Source organism: Sus scrofa, unplaced genomic scaffold (assembly GCF_000003025.6).
Source record: "Sus scrofa isolate TJ Tabasco breed Duroc unplaced genomic scaffold, Sscrofa11.1 Contig905, whole genome shotgun sequence".
NCBI lineage: Eukaryota > Metazoa > Chordata > Mammalia > Artiodactyla > Suidae > Sus > Sus scrofa.
Genome location: NW_018085344.1, coordinates 408,416 through 431,879, shown reverse-complemented (window position 1 = coordinate 431,879; position 23,464 = coordinate 408,416). Strand labels below are relative to the sequence as shown.

The following is a 23,464-nucleotide window of genomic DNA, read 5'->3' as shown; positions in this document are numbered from 1 at the left end:
CATCCTGCAGAAAATGGAGAGAAGGCAACTTGTTTTTGAATAAGCAAATGACGCAATCAAGTCAGGAGTCCAGAAAAGCCATTTTCCCCTCCTTTCCCCATTTCTCTGTTGTGTACAAGAGGGGGGAACCAGCTCCGTGAGGTAACCAGGTGATGGCTGATGGTTTTGTCAGATGGCAGATTCAACGACCTAAATGTCCATCGACCGAGGAATAGATAAGGAAGGTGTGGTCCGTAGACACAATGGAATACTACTCAGCCATGAAAAAGAATGAAATCATGCCATTGGCAGCAACAGGAATGGACCTAGAGATTCTCCTACTAAGTGAGGTACGTCAGACAAAGAGATGGTAACACTTATATGTGGAAGCTAAAAAAAATGATACAAGTGAACTGATCAATGACACAGAAACAGAGTCACAGACACAGAGAACAAACTTATGGTTACCAAAGGGGAAATGGGGCGGGGAGAAAATTAGATTGGGACAGACAGATACACGTAGCCCGCCCTCGGCATTTCATGTGGATGGAACCCTACACCGCCTGGCCCTTTGTAGCTGGTTCCTTTCACTTAGCTCAGTGTTTTCAAGATTTATGTGCAACAAAGCCTGTATCTGCACTTGGTCTGCTTTGATGGCTGGATAATATTCCCTTGCATGACGGGACCCCGTTCTGTTTATCCTCCCTTCCCAGGCTGGATGCTTGGTGTGTTTCCAAGTTTTCGGCTCTTGGGACAAATGCCACTGGGAAAATACGCATCCGAGGTGCTGTTTAAACAGCACCGGTGTTGTGTTCCTTGGGGTCAGTGCCGAAGAGTGCTGTGGCCGAGTCACCGGGTGAGTCTTCCTTTTCCTGTCGAAGCCCCAGCAATGTATTTCTCCACGTGGCAGTGCCAGTTTTCCTGTCTACCAGCAATATCGGAAAATTCCCGTTTCTGTGAATTCGCCCCAGCACCCGTGATGGCCTGTCCTTTAGGACACAGCTGTGCTGAGGGTGAGTCTCCCTGTGGGTTTCTTCGCATGTCCCGGCGACTGAGATGGTTGAACGTCTTTTCAGATGCTTCCTGGCGGCTCATTTTTTTGCCTAGAAAGGGAAACTCCAGGTTGCAGCAGAAATGTGGCTTCTACTCTCCCCCTTGTCTGAATCGCAGCAGAGCACATCTGCTTAGCTGGCTCACGGCCTCTTCCGCTCCCGGTTTTAAGATAGTCCCTCCTGGGAGTTCCCGTTGTGGCTCAGAAGGTTAAGAACTTGACTAGCAGCCATGAGGATGTAGGTTCGATCCCTGGCCTTGCCTAGTGGGTTAAGGATCCGCAGTGGCCGTGAGCTGTGATGTAGGTCACAGACACAGCTCAGATCCCACGTTGCTGTGGTGTAGACTGGCAGCTGCAGCTCCGATTCCACCCCTAGCCTGGGAACCTCCATATGCCACAAGTGTGGCCTTTTAAAAACAAAAACAAAAGAACAACAAGAAAAAGAGATAGTCCCTCATAACAAAGAGGTAACCCTGAAATGTGCCTGGAGGGTGTCTTAGCCCCAAGCCTCCATCAGCACCGAATATCCTATCCCACAAGCACCAGAGGCAAAAATAAAAAATCAAGGAAACAGGTAAAGAGGGTTGGAGTTCCAATTCTTACCTTACCTCTTAGCACAACTTTTTTTCTTTCTTTTTCCATTTCTTTCTGTCTTTTTTTTTTTTTCTGGCCGCACCTGCATCATATAGAAGTTCCTATGCCAGGGACTGAATCTGAGCAGCAGCTGCAGCAACCCTAGATCCTTGAACCCCCAGCTCCGGGCCAGCGATTGAACCCGCGCCCCTGCAGCTATTCCAGCCTCTGCCGTCGGGTTCTTAACCCACGGTGCCAAGGCGGAAACGCCCCCATCCCACCTTTTTCTTTCTCATTCCCTTTTCTTTCTTTCTTCTCTATAAATATCTATAAGTGAAGTCCGTGTTACAGAACTGAACACTCCCAAGGAAATTGTGTGCCCGTGTCACTGCAAAACGTGTGCTTCATGGAGCCAAGCTTCTGCAGATCTGAATGAGGAATGCACGGAGCATCCCTGGACCCCTGGATCCGTTTCTTTGAGCTTAATTGCAAAAACCTTAAGAAGCACGTAAGTAGTCCTACACCCTGACCCAAATCCAGAGGAGGAGAGAGACTGAGGAAGGAGCCAGAACAACAGACTTGGGGATGCTCATGCTTCCCAAGTGCCCGTCTGCTTTTCTTCTCTCTCTCTCTCTTTGTTAAAATATACTCGATGTACAGTGTTGTGCCAATGTCTGTGGTACAGCCAAGTGCCCCAGTCATACATCTATACACATTCCCTTTCTCATACTCTCTCTTCCATCCTGGTCTCTCCCAAGAGACTGGACAGAGTTCCCTGTGCGGGACAGCAGGACCTCATGGCTGATCCATTCTCAGTGTCACAGTTTGCATCTACGGACCCCAAGCTCCCCGTCCATCCCACTCCTTCCCCGGCCGCCTCGGCAACCACACATCTGTTCTCTCTGTGAGTCTGTGTCTGCTCTGTAGACAGGTTCATTGGTGCCATAGTTTAGCTTCCACATAGAAGTGATATCCTCTGGTATGTGTCCTTCTCTCTCTGGCTCACTGCACGTAGTACGAGAATCTCTCGTTGCACCCATGTTGCTGCAAATGGCATCAAAAAACGGGCAGAAGACCTAAATACTCATTTCTCCAAAGAAGATGTACGGATGGCCAGTAGGCACATGAAAAAACAAAAAACCACTCAGCATCACTCATCGTTAGAGAAGTGCACATCAAAACTACCATGAGGTACCACCTCACACCAGTCAGAATGGCCATCATTCATGAGTCTACAGATAACAAATGCTGGAGGGGGTGTGGAGAAAAGGGACCCCTCCTGCACTCTTGGTGGGAATGTCAGTTGGTGCAGTTGCTATGGAAACCACCCCCTTTTCTTATCTGGGAAACGGGAACTATAACTTGACTGCCTCAGAGGAGTTTCTGGAAGATTCAAGTCTTCAGGGGTTCATCGAGCATCTAAGATAACATCTATAAATGAGACAGCGCCCTCCACCCCTGCCTCATGTTGCTTATGACTGGTGGGGGGTAATGTCCAAAACGCCTAATTCTTACATCTTATTCTGCCATAATAATAACACAGATAAAGTGCCAGATGGTAGAAATAAAAGCAAAAAGATCAGAGTTGGAGAAGCATGCATGCTGGGAGCAGGGTACCCTTAGACAGCATAGATGGAGCGGTCCAGCTTGGTCTTTTCGTAGTGACACACTTGTGTAAAATTAAAAGAAAATGAAAATAAAGGATGCAGAACTCTTAGGTCCGTAAGAAGCACACAGACAGTCGAGCCTCCACATCTCTCGTCCGCCTTCACCATCTGCACTGTCATTTATTGCCATCGTCACAGCCACCACTGGAGCCGGCAGATGCAGACTCCAAGCGGCGGGCGGCTTGCTCAGATTTCCACCGTCCCGGAGGATAAGCCGGGAAAGGACCCCAGGAGGAAAGGGCTGCAGTGTCTGTGAGCTGCAGCGCTGGGAGTAGAACTGTTTCATCCTGTTCTGCGTGCAGAGCCCCCGTCGTGGGAGGCGCTGCCGTTCACCCCGTTCAGTCCAGGCAGGGGCTGAAAGAGCAGAAAGCCGCCAGAAATCAGCCGTGCATCTGATTTTGATTTCGGGCTGCTCGATCTGCTTCCTGGGGCTTCTGCTGCCTGAGTTCTGTGTCACCATCCCCTCTCCCCTGAATGGGTGCGTCCAGAGCTCACTGCCTAAAGCCACCAGGCAGCTCCGAGGGCACAGAGGCACCTCGAGCAAAGTGCTCGAGGAAAAGGGACCTCTGGTTCCTGGTTGAGACTCGGTTGTGGATTTCATTCTCTCCAGAGCCCGGGGACGCAGCTCAGTGGATCCGTTGGACACAGATGTTGAGGCACAAACCCGCTGCTCCTAAAACGGAGCTGGTGGTACCCGCCCTGTTGCGCTGCTGTGGGCGGCCACAGGCATACCATGCCCGGCACGTCACTGAGATGCCATGGTCCTTTGGTGCACGGCTGCTTAGTGTGATGAAATGAGGGCAGCTCTGACAGTCCTCCCACACAGACTCCGCCTACGCACCGGAAAACTCAACAGACCGATGTCCCGTGTCCTCAGAACCACCCTGCCAGCAGCTTCGAGGATGCAATCCCTCCTGCACGTGCTTGGAAGGCGGTCCTGCACTAGGGTGCCAAGGACAGCCCCTCCCGTGCCTTTCCACAAGATGCTTTGGATGCACGCGCCACCCTGTGGGTGCCGAGGCTCTGGCTTCGCGAGATACCCAGAGACGCAAGAAGCAATCCCAGGCCTGAGATGGAAGCAGCTATTACTCCAGGTGAGAGTACCTTCTTCTGACGTATAACCTGCGGATGGCGGTTACGTGGCGTTCTTTTTATTATTACTGGTTCCATGGCGGTAAACTAACCTAGCGTAGGATTTGCCGTCTTAACCATGGGTTTTAGATGGACATATAGCAGAGGTGTCCTGTGGTGTCAATGCAGATGATTCAGGTATGCACACAGAAACACACACCCAGCCTCATCTGGGTTAGCCCAGAAGACGGGTCGTGCTCCCTGTGCCAGACAGCAGGTCCCTGCGAACCGGCTATTCCATATTCCTCAGTTGGCATATGCCAGCCCAAGCCTCACCATTGTTTAAATTAAAATATAGTTGATTTACAGGGTTGTGCCCATTTCTGTGGCACAGTACAGTGACCCAGTCATGCATATGTATACATTTCCTTTCTTATAGACTCTTCCATCCTGGTCTATCCCAGGAGACTGGCTAGAGTTCCCTGCGCTGCACAGTAGGACCCCACAGCTTACCCATTCTCAGTGTCATGGTTTGAGTCTACGAACCCCAGACTCCCCGTCCATCCCTCCCCCTCCCCCTTGGCAACCACACAGCTGTCCTCCACGTCTGTGAGTCTGTTTCTGTTCTGTAGGTAGAATCATCTGTGCCACATTTTAGACTCCACACTCCACATAAAAGTGGTCTCATATGGTGTTTGTCTTTCTCTTTCTTCACTCACTTCGCTGAAGTTGAGAATTTCTCATTGCATCCCTGTGGCTGCACATGGCATGATTTCGTTCTTTTTTATGGCTGAGTAGTATTCCTGTGAAAGCGATGCAATTTTTATTCGTTGGTTTTACCTCTACAAGAACAGGAGAAAAAAGAGACAGCTGGTGACTCGCCATTTCTAAGAGGAGGGGACATGCCACGCCATGCAGGGTTACACGGGGCAGCTCCGGGGTGGGTCAGGAGGCAGGTGGAAGGGGAACAAGACAAGCACCTGTACTGTGGTTTCTGCAGGAGGGAACAGGTGAGGCAGGGGAGCAGGCTTACGGGGGGCTGGTGTGACATATACCAGCCGGTCCTGAGGTGCAGGGCTGTTCTAGTTGCTGGCACCTGGCCCTGGGGCAGGGGGACAAAGGAAGGTGCACAGAGGCCCAGACTAGGGGAGCCCCACAGAGGAGATGAGGGGCTCTGCCTGGGTCAGTGGGCATTTGAAAGGCGAGTCCTTGGCTCTCTCTAGGAACTGGCCACCCCTAGGAAGTCAGCAAGAACCCCATGAGGTCAAAGCATCAGAAACACCGAAACTGGAAAGTGCATTATAACAGCACTCGTCTCCTGTCAAAAGACACTTGGGTGATTCCCTCTTTTTTCCCTTTTTTAAAAATTTTATTGAAGTATGGTTGATTCTTTTTTCTTTTTCTTTTCTTTTTACAGTCCTACCCACAGAATATGGAAGTTCCCAGGCTAGGGTTTGAGCCCAAGCTGCAGCTGCCGGTCTACACCACAGCCACAGCAATACCAGATCCAAGCCGTATCTGTGACCTACAGCACAGCTCATGGCCATGCTGGATCCTTAACCCATTGAGCGAGGCCAGGGATCGAACCCGCATCCTCACTGACAGTATGTCGGGTTCTTAACCTGCTGAGCGAGGCCAGGGATCGAACCCACATCCTCACGGACACTATGTCGGGTTCTTAACCCACTGAGCCACAACAGGAACTCTGATTCTTTCTACTTTCAAGGAGATGCTGGGCTGGGGGACGGAGTGAGGAAGACGGTGTCCCAAGTTGTGGGAAAATCATGTCTTCCTGCAGCAGGTGGATCTGGATCTGTGCTTCGATGGAGAGGCGGGTCTGCTTTCTAGGAACACCCCTTTTCCGGGAGTTGTAGGCAAGCAGGGCTGTGACGCACACCCGCGCCCGCTTCATGGTTGGTCTTGCGTGGCAGGGCCATGTCCCGAATCGGTGCTCAGCAGCTCCACGTTGCCAGGCTGGTGGCGAGTCGGCAGGATGCTCAGGCAGGACCGGTGTCTCCTGCAGACATGGACCCCGTCTGGCTCAGATGGATGGAGGCCGAGGAGGCGGGGGAACTGGTGTAACGTGTCTCCTGCCTTTGAGGGGACAGCTGCGCCCAGAACTCACCCCCGCCCAACCACAGCTTCCCGGCCCCCAGCGCAGTGGACGGGCTGCTGGTCATAAAGCCACGTGTCATGAACTCATAAATCCTGGGCTTCCTGGTCCAGGTGTGGGCAGACCTTGTAAGGAGGTGACACCATCACTTTCTCTATAGGGTCTGCCTGACATTTAACGCCTTGTCCCCAAGCACCCAGGTGTGGAGGCGTCAGGGAACGGCGGGGGTGCGGCTGTGAGGAAAGGCCAGGCAGAGAAATGTTGGGTCCCCAGAGAGGAAGAGGTGGGGCTGTGTCCACCCACATGGCTCTGTCCATCGTCACCCCAAAGAGATCCTGCTTGGGGACGGAGGCTGAGAAGGAGGTCAGGGCGGAGAGCTGGGGACGCCAGAGCCTCCATGGGCGGCAGGAGCGGGGCATCACGTCCCAGCACGTCAGCGCCCACGCGCCTGCGCGGGGTGGCCGCCTGCCTCTGCTCATGCACCTGTCCCCTTCCAGGACCTAGACGCCTGGGCCTGGGGCGGGTGTTCTCCTGGAAGATGCCCGGATTCCCCACAGGGGTGGGGGCCTTGAAGCTTTACCCCCTTGGGGAGGAGAAGCAACGCACGGCCACCGTGAGGTCCTCTCATGAGACGCCCAGGGTTCTCAGGTGGAGCCTCCGCAGACAGTGAGGTGGACGTTCACAGAAACAAGAGGAAAGCTCCAGAAGGTGAACAGGATGGGAGAACCCCCAAGTCTCGTCCCCCGGATGGGTGAGGAGGAGGGAGCGGTAAATGAGGCAGAAGTCACACTGGAAGAAGATATGGAGAATCATGCCCGTGTTTTATTTAGCCTGAGATTTTACTTTTTAGGGCCACACCTGCAGCATGTGGAGGGTCCCAGGCTAGGGGCTGCACAGGAGCTGCAGCTGCCAGCCTACGGCACAGCCACAGCAACGTGGGATCCGAGCCCAGTCTGTGACCTACCCCACAGCTCACGGCCACACCAGATCCTTAACCCATGGAGTGAGGCCAGGGATCGAACCTGCGTCCCCATGGAGACCCTTCGGGTCTTTTACCCGCTGAGCCACAACACGAAGTCCTGAAAGTGTTCTGATAGCAGCTTCAGGTAATGAATAGGAGCTCCGATGCTATGTTTGTTCCGTTAAAGGACTCAGCTAATCCCACACCCGTCGCGCCTGCTCCCCTGTGGGCAATGCCGCCCTTTTCTGGTATGGATCCTCCTTGGGTTCCCTGGGCACAGATTTTTATTATTCCTTTGCACAGAGGGGGAAGGAGCTTTTCTCACTTCTCCTGTGACTTTTCTTGCCCATGGAGAGGTTTGCACAGACGTCTGTGGAGAAAACCGCTAGACAGGTGCCTTGGAGCTGGATGTGTCATGCGCCTCTGCCAAGGACAGCGGCTTCGCCATCACGAGCCATGACGTCTTCCCGAGAGTGGCCCGAGGCTCATGTTCACCTCCTCAGCCTTCTCTTGCTGCACCAGATCCGTGTCCCGCCTTCGTGCCCCGCCCTATATTCTTGGGGGCTTGGCAACATGGGCACTGCCATCTCTCAGCCCATGAACTGTCCCCAGCAGCCAAACTGTGTGGCTGATGGATACTGACCGCCTTTCCCTGGGGTGACTGCTTGATCCTGAGTGAACCTGACACAGTGTGGCTGCCGTAGGAAGCTTGGCGTGCCCCGTGTTGGCAGCAGAAGAGAAGAGCCACACCAACACGTGGATAAAAAGGAATCATAGACCTCACTGCTTATCCATTCTCAGTGTCAGGGTTTGCATCTACGAGCCCCAAACTCCCCGTCCGTCCCCTCCCTCCCCCTCCCCCTTGGCAACCACACGTCTGTGCTCTGTGTCTGCGAGTCTGTTTCTGTTTTGCAGAGAGGTTCGTCTGTGCCATAGTTTTTAATTTATATTTTTTACATTAAAGTATAGTTGATTTACAGTGTTCTGTCAGTTTCTGCTGCACAGCAGAGTGACCCCGTCACACATGTACATACATTCTTTTTCTCGTATTCTCTTCCATCACGGTCTATCCCAGGAGACCGGATAGAGTTCCCTGGGCTGGACAGCAGGACCTCATGGCTTATCCATTGTCCATGTCCTAGTTTGCATCTACGAACCCCAAACTCCCCGTCCGTCCCCTCCCTCCCCCTCCCCCTCCCCCTTGGCAACCCCAAGTCTGTTCTCTGTGTCTCTGAGTCTGTTTCTGTTCTGTAGACAGGTTCATTTGTGCCGCATTTTAGGTCCCACACAGAAGCGATAACCTATGGGTTTTTTTTTTTTTTATCTTTCTCTTTGACTGATTTCCCTTAATTTGAGAACCTGTAAGTGCTCTATGCTGTACAGCAGAAATGGACTCGACTCTGTACATCAACGATCCCTTAATAAAAAATAAATCTAACTCCAATAAAAAAAAAGAAGAAGAAGAAGAATTTGAGAGGTGGATGGGAGAGCCTCCCATTTCTGTTGAGATCAAAAGCTTCCTGAAAGGCTCTCTCGGGGGGCTTGGGTTGGGGTGTCCCTTTCCACGACCAGGTACAAGACAGAAGGAGTTCTACGTTCTCTGCGGTCCTTGAGAGACTCCCTGGCTGAGGGAGGGAGAGGAGGCAGCTGTCTGTCCACAGCAATATTGTGAGGTCTTCCCGTGGCCCGGATGCTGGGAAATAGACCGCAAAGTAGATGCACCTGGACGTCCACCTCACCTGCCTGGACGTCCATGAAGGGGGAAGGGCCAGGCTGGCTTTTGGTGATAGTCTGCCGAGGTCCTGCATGTCCTCTGTCCCCACATGACCAGGGGCCCCAGCAGGTGGATCGTCATCTAATCCTGACAAGGACGAGAAACATGTGGTTAAGGTGGAGTGATACAATAGCCAGGACATGGAAACAACCCAAATGTCCATCAACAGATGATTGGATGAGGAAGATGTGGTATATACACACAGTGGAATACTACGCAGCCATAAAAAAGAATGACATAATGCCATTTGCAGCAACATGGATGGAACTAGAGACTCTCATACTGAGTGAAATGAGTCAGAAAAACAAAGACAAATACCATGATAGCACTTATAACTGGAATCTAATATCCAGCACAAATGAACATCTCCTCAGAAAAGAAAATCATGGACTTGGAGAATAGACTTGTGGCCACCCCAGGAGGGGGAGGGAGTGGGAGGGATCGGGAGCTTGGGGTTATCAGATACAACTTGGAATGGATTTATAAGGAGAGCCTGCTGAATAGCATTGAGAACTATGTCTAGATACTCATGTTGCAACAGAACAAAGCGTGGGGGAAAAAATGTATACATGTAAGTGTAACTTGGTCCCCATGCTGTACAGTGGGGGAAAATTTTAAAAAATGATGGAGTGATGGATACTTTTAGAAATGTGCCCTTGAGCTTCAGATTTTAGGCTAATTGGGGGAAAAAAAGGATAGACTGGTTTATGTGGGGACCGGACTTGGCGAGGGCAGTTGTAATGTGCTCCGGGGTGGGGGGAAGGAGTGTCTACACAAGAGAGTTTCCTGAGTGTGTAGACAGCTGTGTGGTTGTGACCCTGCAGTGAACACTTGTCATAAAATTGGGTCTCTGCCCATCTCTCTGGCCATCTCCCACCTTGGGCATCAGACCAGAAAGTCTGAAAGGTTTCGCCCAAATGATTTAAAGCAGTGTGGCTGGGAGTTCCCTTGGTGGCTCAGGAGGTTAAGAACCCAACTAGGATCCATGAAGATGCAGGTTCCATCCCTGGCCTCACTCACTGCCACAAGCGGTGGTGTAGGTCACAGATGCAGCTTGGATCCGGCGTGGCGGTGGCGGTGGTGTCGGCTGGCAACTGAACTCCGATTCGACCCCTAACCTGGGAACGTCCAGATACCGCGGATGCAGCCTGAAAAAGAAAAGAGAAATCAAAAGGAAGGAAGAAAAACAGATGATCTCAGATATTCTTGCATGCAGCTCTCTGGGGTTGGAATCAGAGCAACCCACGAGCGTCGGGGATCGCAGCATGACTCCTAAAAGCCACAAAGGAACCTCTCCTGCTGTGTCTGTTGCCGTTCAGGAATCCGATCCCTTTTGCAGAGTCCACCAGCAACACGTGGCCGTCCTCATTGCAAAGGGCCCTGAGAGCTCAGCTCCTTGGGCGTTTGCACGGTCTAATGCTATGAGAATGGATATGATATTCTATAGGTATGAACACGAGACTCCGAGGGTCGGGATTGCACCTGACTCATTCGCGTCCATTATCCAACTGCTTGATTTTTCCATGGAACGTTCTGGGCTGTGTTGGCAGAAACTGACAGCTCCGGCTCTCTGCACACCCAGAGTAACTGGATTCACTGGATTCCCGCGTATTCGATCCCAGGCACGTTTCCATCTGCCTCCGGGAGACGCGAGCCAGGTTCGGTTCATCTGAGCTTGGGGAGGTCCCCCAGGCTTCAGTTTCACCATGACAGGCAGACTCCAGGTTTGCTCTCAGCATAGACCGTGGCACCCACTGGGTGAGGACGGGAGGGTCAGTTTCACTGGTGTGATTCTCAGGCAGCCTTGTTTTCTGTCCTACAAGTTCCTATGGGAGAGATGCCAAGCCCTGTCTCAAATGCCATCCTGAACACACAGGGACGCTATCTCTCTCTCCCTTTCCTGATCTTTGCAGACTCTCCCGAATTTGTAAATACCGATTTCTTTTTTGCTTTCTTCCTTTCTTTTTCTGAATTTTTTTGGCCACCCCGCAGCATATGGAGTTCCCAGGCCAGGGATCGCACCCAAACTGCAGTCACAACGTAAGCGCCCGCTGAGGTAACGCCAGATCCTTAACCCACTGTGCCGGGGCTGGGGATCGAACCTGTGTCCCAGCGCTCCCAAGATACTGCCGCTCCTGTGGCGCCACAGCAGGACGTCCAGGTTTAATTCTTTTTTAAATTTTTTTATTATAGTATAGTGTTGTGTCAGTTTCTGCTGTACAGCATAGTGGCCCAGATATACATCCTTTTCCTCGTGTAATTTTCCCTCATGGTCAAGTCCAGGAGACTGGAGAGAGGTCCCTGTGCTGGACTGCAGGACCTCATGGCTGATCCATTCTCAGTGTCATAGTTTGCATCTACGAACCCCAAACTCCCCATCCAGCCCGCTCCCCCCGCTCCCCCTTGGCAACCACACGTCTGTTCTCCATGTCTATGAGTCAGTTTCTGTTCTGTAGAAAGGTTCGTTTGTGTGCCGTATTTTAGATTCCACAGAAAAGTGATATCCTATGGCATTTGTCCTCTCTGTCTGACTTACCTCACTGAGGATGAGAGTCTCTAGGTGTATCCATGTGGCTGCAAATGGCATGATTTCGTTCTTTTTTATGGCTGAGTAATATTCCGTTGTGTATATGGACCACATCTTCGTACTCCTTTTTCTAAGGTTTATTGAAGTTGAGTTGATTTGTAAGGTGGTGGTCGTCTCTGCTGTACAACAGAGTGACTCCGTAATCCATGTACACACAACCACTCTCTTTCAGATTCTTTTCCCTTATAGGTTATCACAGGGTACTGGGTAGAGTTCCCTGTGCTCGACAGCCGGTCCCCGCTGGCCAGTCTACATAACCATTTAAGGACAAAGGAAGGCGGGCCCCTCTCCCCTTCCTTTCCAGTTCCACCATTATTCCAGCACGTGAGTTCTGGTTGTTCTGTTAATTCCGAATGCACAGGTCACAGAGATTGCGTCCCAACAGCTCAAATCCCTGATCGAATCTTTTTAAAATTTATTTTTAAATTAAATTATCATTGATTTACAGGTTTGTGATAATTCTTACTGTACAGCACAGTGGCCCCGTCATACATATACATACATTCCCTTTCTCATATTCTCTTCCATCCTGGTCTGTCCCAAGAGATTGGATAGAGTTCCCTGTGCTGGACAGCAGGACCTCATGGCTAATCCGTTCTAGTTTGCATCCACTTGAATCTTTTTCTGCAACAGAGGTCAGAGCCTGTGTGTGTCCCAAAGTCCCTGTATGTTGGCATCCTAGACTCTCTGCTGGTCACACGTTTAGATATTATAGTGGAGAGTGACTGTACGTATTCCTTTTACTCCATTACTGTATTGAAAGTGGGCTCCTAGAGATTGTCATCCTCAGTGAAGTCAGACAGAGAATGACAAACACCACGTGATGTCACTTCTATGTGGCATCTAAAATGTAGCGCAAATGAACCGGTCTACAGAACAGAAGCAGACTCGCAGACGTGCAGAACAGACATGCGGTTGCCAAGGGGGAGGGAGTGGGATGGACGGGGAGGTTAGGGTGAGTAGATGCAAACTAGGACATTGAGAATGGATCAGCAGTGAGGTCCTGCTGTCCAGCACAGGGAACTCTGTCCAGCCTCTTGGGAGAGACCAGGATGGAAGATCGTATGAGAAACAGAAGGTAAATATATGTCTGACTGGGTCACTTTGCTGTGCAGCAGAAATGGACACAACACTGTAAATCGACTATCTTCCAATAAAAATAAAATTAAGTGAAGAAAGACGGTTAGCAAATGGAATTCCGTGATACATAAAAGGACAAAACCTCATGCATGTCCAGCTCCATGGTTTCCTAAACTGCAGAACTATGACCATGGGGACAAGGGGACCCACTGACCACTCGAGCGCAGTTGCTGAGCAATTTTTTTCTAAAAAGTATTTCGGGAGTTCCTATGGTGGCTCAGTGGTAACCAGCCCGACTAGTATGCATGAGGACTCAGGTTCGATCCCTGGCCTCGCTCAGTGGGTTAAGGATCCGGTGTTGCCATGAGCTCTGGTGTAGGTCACAGTTGCAGCTTAGACCCTGCATTGCTGTGGCTGTGGTGTAGACCTGCAGCTACAGCTCTGATTGGACCTCGAGCCTGGGAACCTCCATCTGTCGCGGGTGGGGCCCTAAAAAAATATACAACCCCCCCCCCCGAATTTCAGAAGAGATGGGTTGTGTTCAGGGTGGAATGGCCATAGACTATAAAAAGTGCTTCATGCTCTTTTACCTGTTTAAGAGCTCAGCGTGTGAGGCGTTAATTTTTTCATTATTCATTTCGAAAAATAAATAAGCGAAAGTGTTCACAACAAAAAAAGTAAGCTAGTCAAGAATGGCCGGTTCTTTCCTGTGGCCGCATCACAGGCTTTGCCATCATCGGTAAGGCTGGATGATGGAAGGGGGCACTTCCCCGGGGACGCTGAATTTCCCCCAACACGTCTTCGTGGCTACTTATGTTCTCAGTAAAACTCTCTCTCTCTCTTATTCACATAATACTTTTAATTACAACATCGACACCTGGCTCTGCTGCTCATGCATTCTCTCCATTTATTCTGTCTTTTTTTTTTCCTTTTTAGGGCTGCACCTGCGTCATACGGAGGTTCCCAGTCTAGGGGTCCATCAGAGCTGTAGGTGCGGGTCTACACCACAGCCACAGCAACACAGGATCCCAGCTGCATCTGCCACCTACACCACATGTCACAGCAACACTGGATCCTTAACCCGCTGAGCAAGGCCAGAGGTCAAACTGCATCGTCATGGACACGAGCTGGGTTCATAACCTGCTGAGCCACACGGGGAACTCCCCGGTTTACTCTATCTTAAAAACACAATGATTTCTTCAGAGGAAACCCATGATTGGAGCCCCCATGACAACTGAGTGTGAGCGACTTTGTGGTGTTCCCTTACTCACTCACCTTCTTTGGAAATTGCTCTTGTGCTTTGGTTTCTCTGTTGCTCTTCTGCTGTGAGCGGTTCTTTGCAAGGGTCAGTTAGAGCCGTGCTCTCCTGTTCTCTTGCTCCCAGTCTCTCTCCACCAGAATCCAGGGCATGGAGAAGAGCCGTCCTCTTCCAGCCATGCCTCCACTGTCTCTCGTTGCCTGTGAGCTCAAGCCCTTGGCCACCCGGTCAAGGCCTTCTATCCTCCAGCTTCCCCCAGATAACCCACCCAACCATGACCTGCCCTGTGTCCTGCAGCTGCCCTTGAGTCCGTGTCATTCCTAGAGCAACGCTGTCCTCAACAACTACAGTCTTGTGCTCCTGGCATCCTCCTCTGCCTTAGGCATTTTTTGCCCTTCACCAGAGCAAGTGCTACCCTCTCTCCAGCTCCCCTTGAAGGGTCCTCTCACCCCTGCATCTCATCTTTAACTTCCACCCTTGGGTTTTGTTCTCCTCCTCCATCCCCTTATCTTTACAGAAGGCGTCTTTCACTGTCTCCTCCCATGTCTCCACTTGGAAGTTCATGTCCATGTCAATTCCTAGATCCAGCGAAAGAGGGAACTTTAAAGCTGCCCGTGGAGAAAGTCCTTCTTGCACCAGATCTTCATGAAGAACGTAAAATGATATCTCTGTTCTCACTGGGCTGCCAGAGATGGGGGGCGGGGGTGAGGTCCTTGGTACCAATCCCCGAATCCTGAGTTAACCCCTGCATCACAATCCCCCCTGTTTTTTGTGAGCCATCATTCTAAAGCAAGAGATGGCTACATCCTAGTATTGCAGTCACCCAACCTCAGTGCCCTTCCTTGTGAATCTTTCTTCTTGACGCCTCAACTCTGACTGGGAGCCTGGAGTCCTGTTAGCAGGACCATGTCTTTATGCTTTGTGTCCCCGAGGCTGGGGAAGTTCCTGGTACATCACGCATGCTTGTTGGATGAGTGGATTGATGGATATGGATGGATGTGGATGGATGATGGATCAATGGATGGATGGGTGAATGGGTGGATATGAATGGGTGAGTTGATGGATGAGTGGATGGATGGATATGGATGGATGAATGATGGATGGATGGACAGTGAATGGATGGATGCTTGGACGGGTGGGTGGATGGCTGGCTCATCACAATGGCAAGTCTTCCTGCCTCATTTTCCAAACTTTTCATGTCTGGATTTCTTTCGCCAGCTTTATCCACCTGGACAGACACCTGGCCATGTCACCTTGGCAGCCTGGTACCATTCATCTGTTTGAATAACCATTTGAACCTGTGGAGTCTCAGGCTGGCCTTGTTGAGTCATGGTTGTCAGCTGGGCTTTCCTCCCAGATTGACTCAAGTTTGGTTCTCAAGCTATAACTTTGCTAAAAATACACTGCCAAGCCTTGTTGATGGGGCCAGGATGCAGCCATCAGCCCACAGCAGCTCAGAAGGAACTGACAGATTTGGTGCCCCTGATTTTCTGTTGCTCCCCCTACGGGACCTGTGACCATGGGGAGACTCCCTTCCTTGGTCTAGTTACATGCAGCCATGTCTGAGCTAAATAACCAGCCTTCCTCCTCCAATTCTTTTTCCCAATACATTTCCCAGCACAGCTTCCATATGTATCTTCTCTGATTTTCATCTGAGTTTGATCTCAAAGATGCTCACCCCTAGAAGAATCTAAAGCCACTCTTTCAAAATTAGTGGATGGGTCCACCTGAGTGTTTTCATTTCCAGATTGCCAGATGTCTCTTCGTTTTTTTCTTTTTCTTTTCTTTTTTTAAAACTTTTTTTAAAAAAGCTGATTTACAATTTTGTGCCAATTTCTGCTGTACAGCAAGGCAGCCCAGTCCTACCTAGATATGCATTCTTTTAGAGATGGCTCTTCTGGAAGGGCAAAGTAGCAGAAATGAACATTTCTATGCCTATGGTTATTCAGGACAGCATGTTCCTCCAGAGAGAAACCAAACTTGTTCAAGGGAAGAGGAAGTAGAGAAAGACATGGTATTCACTTGAGTTTCCATTAATGGATTCCCAAGGAGCCGTGAGGTAACACATAACAAAGGAGTGTAAGGGATGAATCTGTGCTGGAAATTGCTTAGGAGGCTCAAACCAGACCAATTTGTTATGAGGCCATTTAGGAGCTGTCTCCCAAGGAGGTTTGATCATCACTTTCCCTTGTTTTTCGGCAGCGAGGGGGCCCCACTGCCCAAAGGAAAGCATCAGTCAGACAACTGTCTTTGAGGGATAAAGACACGAGGGAGAGTCTTTTCAGGCCAGGCTGTTTCCTCAGAAGCCTAAGTGGCCATTCTTATGACTCATGAGAGGGGATTCAGATTCTCAAGGGTGAGAGTTGTGGTGAGGAGGAGGAGGGTGCTGATGGTGAAGGGGAGGGAAGTTATGATGATGATGGTGGGGATAATGATGCTGAAGATAACAGTGATGGTGAAGGCGGTGATGATGTTGATGGTGGAAGTGATGGTCATGATGGTGGAGATGACGGTAAAGATGGTGGAGTGACTGTGATGATGGTGGAGATGACGGTAAAGATGGTGGAGGTGACGGTAAAGATGGTGGAAGTGATGGTCATGATGGTGGAGGTGACGGTAAAGATGGTGGAGGTGACGGTGATGATGGAGATGATAGTAAAGATGGTGGAGGTGACGGTGATGATGGAGATGATAGTAAAGATGGTGGAGGTGACGGTGATGATGGAGATGATGGTAAAGATGGTGGAGGTGACGGTAAAGATGGTGGAGGTGATGGTCATGATGGAGATGACGGTAAAGATGGTGGAGGTGACTGTGATGATGGTGGAAGTGATGGTCATGATGGTGGAGATGACGGTAAAGATGGTGGATGTGACTGTGATGATGGTGGAAGTGACGGTAAAGATGGTGGAGTGACTGTGATGATGGTGGAAGTGATGGTCATGATGGTGGAGATGACGGTAAAGATGGTGGAGGTGACGGTGATGATGGTGGAGGTGATGGTCATGATGGTGGAGATGACGGTAAAGATGGTGGAGGTGACTGATGATGGTGGAAGTGATGGTCATGATGGTGGAGATGACGGTAAAGATGGTGGAGGTGACGATGATGATGGTGGAAGTGACGGTAAAGATGGTGGAGGTGACTGTGATGATGGTGGAAGTGATGGTCATGATGGTGGAGGTGATGGTCATGATGGAGATGACGGTAAAATGGTGGAGGTGACTGTGATGGTGGAAGTGATGGTCATGATGGTGGAGATGACGGTAAAGATGGTGGATGTGACTGTGATGATGGTGGAAGTGACGGTAAAGATGGTGGAGTGACTGTAAAGATGGTGGAGGTGACTGATGATGGTGGAAGTGATGGTCATGATGGTGGAGATGACACTAAAGATGGTGGAGGTGACTGTGATGATAGTGGAGGTGACAGTGATGATGGTGATGTTGGTGATGGTGGAGGTGACAGTGATGATGGTGATACTGGTGATGGTGGAGGTGACGGTGATGATGGTGGTGTTGGTGATGATGGTGGTGTCGGTGATGATGGGATGAAGGTAATGGTGATGGTCTTCATGATGCTTTTTGCTAATAAGCTGTCAGGCTCCTATCACGTAGACAATAAGATCGTGCACACGTGAGCTTTGGGTTATCTTGCGAGATCTTCCTTTTTGGTCTTATTAAATGTGGCTTAAGGAAAACATCTGAAGTCTGTTTTAGACACTGTGTGGAAATGACCAAGGCTTGTCCCAGAATTTCTGCCCAAGATTTTGGAAGGGAGGATTGGGCAGAGCTGTTGGTCTTTTGTCCACTCATTTGTTTGACCTATGGGTAGTGTGGTCATTCTTGAAATCAGTACTGCACATGAAACCATATATATTAAAAATAAAGAAGCAGGTTGTGATGGAATGTGATGGAAGATAACGTGAAAAAAAGAATGTATGTATATATATGTATGACTGGGTTACTTTGCTGTACAGCAGAAATTGACAAAACATTGTCAATCAATTATAATACAAATTTTTAAAAAATAAAATAAAGAAGCAGGCAAGATGATGGTGATTGTGCAATAGTGTTTGTTGAATGAATAACTGATGGCCATGCGTGCTTGGAAAAAGTTGGCCCAGATAGTACCTGTAAGGTCTACATCATAACCTACAGTATGATTGTGCTTCTTTCCAATGGAAAGGATTCTTTCCTGGGAACACACACGCACATTTCAGAATAGATCAGATCAAACATCATCTGTGTCTCTTCTCCTGACTCCCGTGTCCCAAAGTGAAGGCAAATCTTGGTACAACAGGGTACTGGCAGTTAGCTGCAGGGGATTTCTCTTTCTGCCTTGAAATCACAGCAGTTCCTGGCTTGGGGGTGCTGAGAGTTGTCATTATTGGGAGGCGTTCCTTCGTCTCCTGCTCCTGGCCCATAAGCATGACAGATGCTCCCATCTCACAAGAGCTTCTTCCAACCTGGTACTGCTTGCACCTGCTTCCCATTTATCTCAGCCCGTTTGTTGTCTGGCTGCTTCTATTTTTTTTTAATCTAATTTTATTGGAGTAGAGTTGATATCCAATGTTGTGTTAGTTTCAGGTGTACAGCAAAGGGATCCATTTATACATAGACATGGATCCATTCTTTTTTAGCTTCTCTTCCCATGTAGGTTATTACCGAATATTGAGTAGATTTCCCTGTGCTAGACAGTAGTAGGTCCTTGTTATTTATCTGTTTTATGTGTAGTAGTGTGTATATACCCCAACCTCCCAATTTATCTCTTGTTAAATTAGGCTTGTTTCTGTTTTGTAAATAAGTACTTTTGAGTCTTTTTTTTATTAGATTCCACATATAAGTGATATCATGATATTTGTCTTTCTGTTTGGCTGCTTTTAAAAATAGCATATTGTTGGTGTTCCCATTGTGGCTCAGTGGTAATGAAACCAGCTAGTATCCATGAGGACGTGGGTTCAATCTCTGGCCCCATTTAGTGGGTTAGAGGATTTGGTGTGAGCTGTGGTGTAGGTCACAGACATGGCTCAGATCCCACATTGCTGTGGCTGTGGTATAGGCCAGCAGCTGCAGCTCCAATTCGACCGCTAGCCTGGGAACTTCCGTATCCCTCAGGTGTGGCCCTAAAAGGCAAAAAAAAAAAAAAAAAAAAAAAAAAAAAAAAAGAAATGTGTATTGTGGCAGCTTCCAGTTCCTGGCCTCACATTCATTCCTCCTTTTCCCCAAGTATTTCATTTTAGCAATAATATTTGTGTTAATTTTATGTGTTGCCTCGACTTGGCCACAGGATGTAGTTTTGTTTGTAGTCAGAGACTCATCTGGATGTTTCTGTGGGGTGTTTATGGCTGAGTAAAGCAGATTGCCCTCCATGATGTGGGTGGGCCTCGTCAAATCAGTTGAAGGCCTGAATAGAACACAAGACTGACCTCCCCAGAGCAGGAGGGAATTTTGCAGCAGGTGTCCTTTGGATTTGGGCAGCAACACCACCTCTTTCCTAGGTTTCCAGCCTGCTGGTCTACTTGCCGGATTTTGGACTTGCCAGTCTCTGTAACTGTATGAGTCAGTTCCTTAAAATGAATCTCTGACCCTCCCCCTTCTATGTACACACACACACCAGCATATATACACACACATACATATATATATTTCTATATGCTAATACCTGTATATGTATATACACATACACACTCCGTTCTTTTCATCTGGACAACCCTAATACAATAATTTTGCTGTGGACATTAACATCAAACATCTCCCACACACAATCTAATTGCCCTGTCATTCTGAGTCTTTTCTTTAGCAATTACTGATGTGCAAGTGTATTTGTAATTATAGTGTTAAAATTTTTAATTTAATATTAATTCATGAAATTTTTATATGGCTTTCTCCATTTTTTTTTTTCAGTTATAGTTGATCACAGTATTGTGTTAGCTTCAGGTGTACAGCAAAAGATTCTTTTTTCCCTTATGGGTTATTACAGGATATTGGCTAGGGTTCCCTGTTCTCAACAGTAGGTCCTTAATTGATTATCTCTTTTATATACAGTGGTGTGTACATGTTAATCCCAAACTCTTAATTTAATCTCTTCCCGCCTTTCTTCTCTGGTAACCATATGTTTGTTTTCTATGTCCATGAGTCTATTTCTGTGTTGCAAATAAGTTCATTTGTACTATTGTTTAGATTCCTCATGTAAGTGTTGTCATATGGTATTTGTCTTTGTCTGACTTGCTTCATTTAGGGTGATAATCTCTAGGTCCATCCACGTTGCTGCAAATGGCATTATTTTATTCTTTTTTATGGCTGAGTAATATTCCATTGTATATATGTACCACATCTTTTTTAAATCCATTCCTCTGTTGATGGGCACTTGGGTTGTTTCCATGTCTTGGCTGTTGCAAATAGTGTGGCTGTGAACATGGGGATGCATGGATCTTTTTGATTTAGAATTTTCATATTTTCCAGATAGATGCCCAAGACTGGGATTGCTAGATCATATAGTAGTTCTATTTTTTTAATGATTTTTATTTTTTCCATCATAGCTGGTTTACAGTGTTCTGTCAGTTTTCTACTGTACAGCAAGGTGACCCAATCACACACATAAATATATATATTCTTTTTCTCACATTTTCATGCTCCATTATAAGTGACTAGATACAGTTCCCAGTGCTATACAGAAGGATCTCATTGCTTTTCCATTCCAAAGACAATAGTTTGCATCTATTATTTTTGTGTTTTTTTTAAGGAATCTCCATAGTGGTTGCAATAGCTTACATTTCCACCAACAGTGTAGGAGGGTTCCCTTTTTTCCACACCCTCTCCAGCATTTAGTATTTGTAGAATTTTTGATAATAGCCATTCTGATGGATGTGAAATGATACCTCCTTGCAGTTTGGTTTTGCATTTTTCTAATAATTAGCAATATTGAGCATCTTTTCATGTGCCTTTGGCCATCTATATGCCTTCTTTGGGGAAAATGTCTATTGAGATATTTTGCTCAATTTTTGATGAGGTTGTTTGGGTTTTGTGTGTGTATTATTGAGTTATATGAGCTGTTAGTAAATTTTGGAAATTAAATCAGTCACATCGTTGGCAAATATTTGCTCTCAGTCTGTAGGTTGTCTTTTCATTTTGTCCATGGTTTCCTTTGCTGTGCAAAAGCTTGTGAGTTTATTTAGGGCCCATTTGTTTACTTTTGCTTATATTTCTATCACCTTGGGAGACTGACCCAAGAGAATATTGCTATGATTTAGATCAGAGAGTGTTTTGCCTATGATTTCTTCTTGGGGATATATGGTGCATTGTCTTGTATTTAAGTCTTTAAGCCAGATTTTGAGTTTATTTTTGAGTGAGGGAGTATTCTAACTTCATTGGTATATGTTCCCTAATAGTTTAGATAGCAGCATAGTGTTTTATCAAATGAGAAAGGTACACTTTCTCTGACCTCCTCTGAAATAATGCTGAGGCAGCATCTTTATGCTTCCCTCTGCCCCACATATCTATTATTTACTTAGAATAAAATCCGGATGAACAAGTCTCTGTGGTCACTCTGTACGGACTGTTTGCATTTTTTTGATACCCAGCTGTCTTTGCCTCTTTGTTTCTGCCCCTAAAGAGTCAGGCTTCACCTTTGGAAGTGGAGTTGCCCAAGTAATACAAGACACCAGTTAAATTTGATTTTTAGTTATACAACACTTTAAATATCAATATATACCAAATATTGCACAATAAACTATGCATTGTAGTTTACTGTCAATATATCCAGTGCAATATTTGAGACAAAGAGTTTATTTATAAGAAGTTTGTCCTGTGCTATAGATGGGACATGCTTATACCAAAGAACACATATTTGTTTTTTATCTGAGATTCACATTTAACTCTGTGTCCTGGGTGTTGATTTCCTAAAGCCAGCAACCCTACTGGCAACATCCGTCTAGGACTTAGAGCCAGGCTGATGAAGCCAGTTGAATCAGAATGTTCCTTATTCCTCAATATTTTGCAATCTGACTTCTAATGGGACAACTGGAGTGAGTGAAATTGTGTCTTAGGTCCTAACTTTTTTTTTTTGAGCACCAGTGGGAAACCACTGGGAAACCCTAAACCAATAACTGGGCAACATTTATTGAGGGTGGGTGTGTATCCAGCCAGGAAGGACCCAACCAAGATTGCTTAGCTTAACAAAAGAAGTATATAGGTATGCTGAGCACTGTGCTAGGCATATGTGGTCAAACCAGTGGGTTCATGTAGACCAAACCTATTTTTTTATGAATAAGTTCTGCTGGTTCCAGCCAGACAGGACAGGGGAAGAAAGGCTTCCAGGCGTATTCAAGGAAGACAGTCTCAAGTGCAAATGATGCATTTGCATGAGTCTGAGGGAGAGTGCAGCTCAGTGTTGCAGCCTGGGTGCCTTCCTTGCCCTAATTTTGCTCTGTCTTGCTGCCAATCCACTACAGATGAGAAATACAACAAAAGGTCATCATGTTAGACCATAAACCCAACTCAAACATCTCTTGTCATGCTCAAACCCTTGAGTGGTGGCATTATGGCTATAGAAATCTTATTTTTGCCTGTAGGCTGGAGGCTGCTCCAGAAAAAACAGCAGAATTACTGTCTTTCTGCTTGGCTTAGTCTGTATCTTTTTGTTTGACGTGGTCTTAGTGTCTAATAAATATCAGTTGAATTAGTAAAGCAGTGATGACGTTTTGATTATTTTCCAAAGGAGTGAAGGGAAATCAAACTCCGGATTGATTCTTTTTTACACATGTCCCCATCACTTCCTATTATTTTTCCAAAGCTTGTAACCAGGAAGATATTGGTCTAAATGATCAGATAAATGGATGTGAACATCACGGTAGAGACAGACACCCCTCCCCACAGAGGAAGCTACACCTGCTGAGAAATGATCTATTCAACAGAGACATTGAATGTTTAAAATTAAGTTTTCAAAGATGGAAGTTGAATGCTTTTCATCTGTCCTGACACAATTGTCCTAGATAATGAAAAGTGATTTGAAAAGTGTGCAAAATCACTCTGGTGAATTTGCCCTTGAGTTTGGGGTGAGTAGATGCAAACTATGACACTGAGAATGGATAAGCAGTGAGGTCCTGCTGTACAGCACAGGGAACTCTATCCAGTCTCTTGGGATGGACCATGATGGAAGATAATATAAGAGAAAAAATGTATGTATATATGTGTATGACTGGGTCACTGTGCTGTATAGCAGACATTGACTCAAAACTATACCCGAATAAAAAAAGAAAAAACGAAAAATAAAACAGAGCAGTGTTGTTGATCTTTCATTGCCTTAATCCTTTAAACAAACGAACCCGGGAGGGAGGCAGCAGAGGGAGT

At 47.6% G+C, this 23,464-nt stretch overlaps 1 protein-coding gene across 11 annotated transcripts in view; it reads left to right on the top strand.

The window, feature by feature from the left end:
* Window positions 1-23,464, top strand: part of LOC102159510 (dehydrogenase/reductase SDR family member on chromosome X) — a 334,565-nt gene that overhangs the window by 203,928 nt on the left and 107,173 nt on the right. The window contains exon 9 of one of the 11 annotated variants that reach the window (XR_002341349.1): window positions 1,955-2,321. The exons of 8 other annotated variants lie outside the window; for them this stretch is intronic. The gene's annotated coding sequence lies outside the window, so the exon portion shown is untranslated. 2 more of the 11 variants (XR_002341346.1, XR_002341345.1) reach the window with 2 other exon arrangements.